Source organism: Lagopus leucura, unplaced genomic scaffold (assembly GCF_019238085.1).
Source record: "Lagopus leucura isolate 7727_CA_CO unplaced genomic scaffold, USGS_WTPT01 Super-Scaffold_100024, whole genome shotgun sequence".
Lineage (NCBI taxonomy): Eukaryota > Metazoa > Chordata > Aves > Galliformes > Phasianidae > Lagopus > Lagopus leucura.
In genome coordinates, this window is record NW_024962276.1 from 9427907 (window position 1) to 9434128 (window position 6222).

Consider the following 6222-nt stretch of genomic DNA (forward strand, 5'->3'; position numbering starts at 1 on the left):
GCGCGGCGTGCCCGGGGCGGCGAGCCGCTGCTCGGCGTCAGGGACGCGTTTGCTGGAAAAGGGAGCCCTCTGGGTTGTTTCCCTGCGCTTTTGGGTGCAGCAACAACAAAATACTACAATAACAACGAAACTCTAACTTTTATTGAACAGTAAAAAGACAACTCCAACCTCTACGTCCATCAAGTACAAACAACATAAATATTTCTGTCTTGTAACCGACACCAAACAAGTGAAACCAGGAAGGGCCTTCAGCTGCAGCCGGGTCCTGTCCGTACTGGAGAGCCGCCTGCTGGCACCAAGTGTGGCCGCATCGATCCCCGCAAGGTGCCCGGCGCTGGGGCTGCACTCCGCGGCTCTGAGGCCATCCGGCCCTGCAGCCCGGAGGCTGTGCTCCATTGCCCGGCCCTGCAGTGAGGAGCGCCGCCTCCCCGCAGGGCACAAAGCTGGGGCTGGGCAGGGTGAGAAGAATGCTTTCCCTAAGAGTTTGCAAGGAGAGGAATGAATCGTTTGTTCAAACCAGCCAGTGGCCGTCAAAATACACCTCGTGAATGAACTGGGACATCTTCATTTTGACTCTATGGGTGAAGAAAAGATATGCAGCAGTGTTAATCTAATGAGAACAAAGCAGAGCTGTGCACCTCCCCAGCTGCCTCTCGGAGCATAGCCGCACAGTGGGCAGCACACCTGGCTCTGAGAGCTGTGGGCATTTTACAGTCAGGGTGATGGCACAGGGCTGGATGGTGGGGGACTCGGGCTGCAGCACAGCAGAGCTGCAGGTTGTGAGCAGTTCTCACTGTGTGAGACATGAAATCTAGTTGTTATGCGGCGTGAAACTCTTGACAGTTCCTCGTGTATGGAGCAGTATCAGCCCAGGGTTGTTAAGTTAAACTTCGTGGTGTGAGGCAATGTCAAGATTTAAAGGTAAACAGTTAAGATGTACCTTTAAAGAGGAATATAAATATTTACAAACCTGACAGATGGGCGACTTTGAAGTTAAAAGCCGACTATTGCAGCCATAAAGTTACTCTGTGGGATCTGCTGTGTCACAGCCTGGCCCAGGTGTGAGCTCTGGAGCTCAGGGGCAAGCTGTGCACTCCTCAACTTGGTGCAAGGGTGAGCAGCTGAGGGAGCAGCATCTCTGGGTAGAGATCGCACTCCTCTCACACCCTCATCAGAAGGGCTGAATTCATTTTTTTTCTTCGCTGTCTTTCGTTGTTCCATAGTGCTTGTGGCACAGCAGATGGCACTGCCATCACCCTCCTCTGCTGCGTTTACCCAAAGAACGTGGACTTCACTTGGGAGAGAAAGAACTTTAGGGAGCCCTGGGGTTGCAGCTGTGCTGCCTCATCCCTGGAGGAGCCCCAGGCTGCAGATGGGGCCCTGACCCGGGGGGCTCCATGGTGGGAGCCCTTTGAGGTTCTTTTCAACCAAACTGTTGTATGGTTCTAGAAAAACACCTGGTAACAGATCTCACTGCCTCCTCCATTCTCACAGTTCAAACGAGGTGTGAAGGCTGTGGGATCAGACATTTGAATTCAGGTTCCATAGGATTTCGAGGGCAGCAATCGAGGTAAAGTGTTTGCTTTTGGAGGTACAGGCAGTCTCAGCTATAAGTGGTGTGTTTGAGAGTACTCAGCTGCTAAGTCTGCTCATCAGGTGAAGAGTAAAAGCAAATACTGCAAATCCTTTTCCCAGGAAGTCATTAACTCAGACTGACCTCCAGATTGGGGCTGTGTTTTCTGGGCAGGAAGCTCATTCAGTTTTAGCACAAGCGAGGACCTCATTCTGCTCAGCCTTGCATGTTTCAGGCATTCATCAGAACTTACTGCAGAAGTAGCTGCAATTACAGCACGCTGTGTACACAATTGGTACAGCTCTTACTCCATATAATTTTGATCTTAAGATGTTCAAATCGGGATCCTAATTTTCTATGTCTTAGACATGCACGATGAATGGCACTTGGAAGCCGTGCTACTCTTCATTTTCTTAAGAACTACAGAACATCCAATCAAACATGAATCTGAGCATAAGAGCAAAATAGTCTTTACAGCATTTATCTGCTAGAAGTGTATTACTAAATTATGTACTGAATTAAGGTGTTTTCTTTAGATATGGGACTGCTTATAGGCTTGGCCAACTTCCTTTAGTGCTAGTGGTGGCAATGGCGATGAGGAGATGGTTGGACTAGATGATCTTGTAGGTCGTTTCCAACCTTGTGATTCTCACCAGGCAGCAGTCCTTCATTTTCTGTGCTGCAGAATGCATTACTGCTTTGCTTTGTCTTCCATTTGCTCACCTCCTGCTGCCCCACGGTGTTACAGTGCAGCTCAATGGCCCTCCCACACACCTGCCTTTCAACTGTCCCGTGCTGCAACTTGATAGCAATTGTTAATGATGATGCCCTGCTTTCTTCAGAGTTCCTGTTTGTGTGCCTATGGCGGGACAGTGTTGTCACATCTGAGCCTTACTGCTCTGCGTCATCATGTAAACATCGGGCTGCTGGGGATGCTCGTTGCCTGCCTTGCAGAGCGCCGCGAGGCGATTCGGGCCTGACTCGGTCGCAAAGAGCTCCGTGCGCGCGCGGCGCTGCTCCGCCTGCAGGTTGGCGCTCCGGCCGCCAGGTGGCAGCAGCGGCACGCTGCTGAAGCGCAGCGCTCGGGTTGGGCGCGGGCGGCGGCGGCCCGCAGTGAGCGGCGCTCCGCGGTCGCCGGGGGAGGTTTTTTGCCGGCCGATGCACGCGGCCTTACGGCAAATAGGAAGGCTGATGGGAAGTGTCATGGAGCAGCTTAAAAACGCGTCTGATCTGCGCAGATGAATTAATGTAATTTGTCACAGCTCTCAAAGCTTGGGAGAACGAGCCGTGCAGAAGGGACTGCGGTTCATCAGCACCTCCCGATGCGTTTTTATAAGCAACACCGAGGTGGTAATTTGATGTCTCTCTTGTCGTGCATCAGTTGTTTTATATAAATAGTGCTTTTTGTAGGCATTGTGTTTTCTTGGTATGAGGCATCGGCCGCTCAGCAGAAAGTCCCTACAAAATTAGAAATAATGATTCAACGAGTAATTTCAGAGTCAATACAGGGAAAGAGACAAACTGGCTTTCATGTACTGCTGGGTAACACAACAGCACCACGATTGGACTGAGTTCAGAAATTTTTAGCTTTAATAATTAAAGTGTGGTTACTCCTACTGTAGCAGTGCATCTTTGCAGGTCCTGAGCAGCTCTACAGGAGCTGTGCAGTTACTGATGAGTTGCCATGGTGTTTGGTGCACGCTCAGAACAGGCAGTCGTTACACCACTCGTGTTACTTCTTTCTAGTTTGCCAGGTCTGGCTGTGTTACCAGGACCAGTGCTGCCATTTTTGCTGGCTCTGCTGCTCCAGAGCACCATTACAGTTGGCATTTGTGGAGAGGTGTTGTGCCAGTGTTTGGAAATGCTCACAGCACCCTCGGAGTATTATTCGCAAAGGGACACAGGCAGAACCAGGGCTGGGCTGCTCGTGCACTGCCCGCCCTCCGGCGGTGCCGTTCCTGCGGTTCCCAGGAAAGACCCCATTGCTGCCTCGTGCTTCAGAACCACCGCTGACAATTTATTCCAGCTGAATAATTTAAGAGGTTTTTCTGCTGTTCTTCAGCTGTTCATTTCCCGCATTAATTGTGATCCAAACCGATGTTTTCAAGGAACGCTCCCGCTGTGTCCCTGCTGTCACCATGGTGACCATGCTCCTGATGCGCATTCCTCCTCTGTGCTCCTGCGGATGGGAAAGTGAGGCGGTAATTCCTGCTCTCCTGACGCAGCAGGAGATGGGGCAGCATGTTTGCAAAAGCACTTTAATGACTTGAGCTACATTATCAAAATCGCCTTCAATCCCCAGGGGCAAAGCGAGCCGCTGGTGGCACTGCTGGCTCTTGTGCTGGGGCTGCAGCTCTGCTGGGATGCACCGCCTTCAGGTGTGGTGCGTGGAGCTGCTCCCAAGAGCGTTAAGTTTGTACCGGGAGGCAGGAGAAGCTGTTTGTGCGGAGCCTTCCCTGTAATCTCAATCTGCTGCTTGATGCTTGAGGGAACAGAGAGGTAGAGATATAAAGGAAAGGGGGAGGAATGGGGAGGGGAAATCAAAACTGCTCTCTGACAGACCCTGAAACTTGTGCTCTTCATCTTGGGATGTTTGGTGTTTGGCACTGCTTTGCCTGAGCCTGTGCTGGATACTGATGTATGAACTGTGGTGGCTTTCGTAACCTGCAGAAAGCACGGCTGTCTTTAGTCTGGTGGTGCAGCATTTCATTTCAGGTTGCCTGAAGGAAACCAACAGCCAACCCAAGCTGTCTGGAATCCTGAAAGCAATGTGTTCTCTGGGGGGGGCTGTGAAGGACAGCTGCCCACAGGCTCCAGCTCATGTGCTCTGCACTGGAGTGCTGTGCTTGCTGTGTGATGAGGAGCACAGCCTAGGCTGCTGCACGCCCGGGTTCCCTGAGCTCTGCTGGCAGGGTGGTGGCTGCGACCATTCAGTAGACTGGGGGAAGACTGTCAAATAATGGTGTCCCTCTGTGACAACAAGCAGAGGCCTGGCCAAGGTTCAGGTGCTGACTTGAGGCCTGGCTGTTCCCATCGTCTTAGCGCCAGTTCCACACTCTTTAATTTCTGTGATGTTTCTAGCTATATTTCTTAGGCCCAATACTAAAGTTTGGAAAGGAAAACCAGTATGTATCTCCTTCTATGCTCACGTGGTGAGTCCTGAGATAAGCTGTGCGGCTGTGTGAAGTGTCAGGCCGCACAACCAACCAACCATACTGCTGCCTTCTGCTCTGCACCACCGATTCCTCTCCCCTTTGATTTCCCTTGTGTTTTCCCCCTTGTGGCTCCTTCTGGACATCCCCCCCATCTCTGCATTGCTCCAGCAATGTTCTCCTTGCACCTCCTGATGCGATTTCCCCTCTGATATCTGAAGGCAGATGTTGGCTGCAGTTTGTAATGCAGCAGCAGCCCTGTGGGACATGCCAGTTGTTCCTCTGAGGGGCTGATCTCTCTGATGGGGCAGCATTACTTTTCGTTTTGGCTCTGCTGTGCTTCCACAGCATCAGGCAGAGGAATGAAGCAGTAGGGCTTGCCATGCTCTGTCTTCCCTTTGCTTGAGATCTTTCAAGTTGACTTTTTATTAAACAAATGAAATGTGATGGGAACAAACCACAATTGCTCATAATTGATAATTAGTGTAAAGACTGGATTGTGTACCACTGACACCAGTGGGGATATTATGACTGACATCAATAAACACAGCATAAGTATCTACAGAGAGGGCTGCTCTGAGCGTGGCTCTGTCTCTGAAGAAATGACCACGTTACTGGCAAGAAAAATTAATCCATTGGCTTTTGTTTGCTTGCATTTTGCAGGAGCAAATCCTGCTTGTTTTCCATTTCTGTGCTGTGAGAAGCGCATTGATTTTTCTTCACTTCTGATTGTTCACATTACTGGATTGCTTTTAAATAGCTGACAGAGAGATCATTCATTTTCCTGCCCCAACATATTTTACAGCACATTTTTGTTGTATTTGTCTGTGTGTTTTTCCCAGCAGTTATACGCCATATTGATCCATTTACAAACTGCAGTCCATGCATGTGTTAGGAGCTGTTCCTCCAAGGCCTTTGTTCCCTTCCCACCCTCCTCAGCAGCTAGCTTTACATCTGCTTTTGAGGGCTTTGACTGGAAACCAGAGACAAGGTTCTAAGATGGCCTCTAAGCCAATGGTCAGAAAATGCTGTCCCAAACATCCCACGCCATAGGATGCAGTACCGTGCTCACAGCCAGGCTGTAGCGCAGATGCCAACTGGTGAAGGTTTGCAGCCAAGGAGCTGGTAGGATACTGCATTTTTGTTTGAAGATTAGCATCAGGAAAATATGGAGCTGCTGACCATGGCAGTGCTTCTGCCGTTCCATTCCTGAAGTTTACCTCTATGGAGTAGTGAAGTGTAATTTTTTTTAATGCTTGCAGATTAGTGACATTAAAAGCCAGATCTCCTAAAATATGCAAGCTTGTCCTGCCTGGATGTTAGTCGACCTCAGCAGGAATTGCACATATTAAAGGCTGTTGCCTAGAAAGGTTAGAAACATCTTGTCTGTTCAGCAGGACGACGACTGAGCCAGAAATAGCTCAGTGCCTGGGGCAGGAGAGGGCAGGGGAATAACCAACCACTGGGTTAACTCAATGCAGAATACAAACCCTTCAT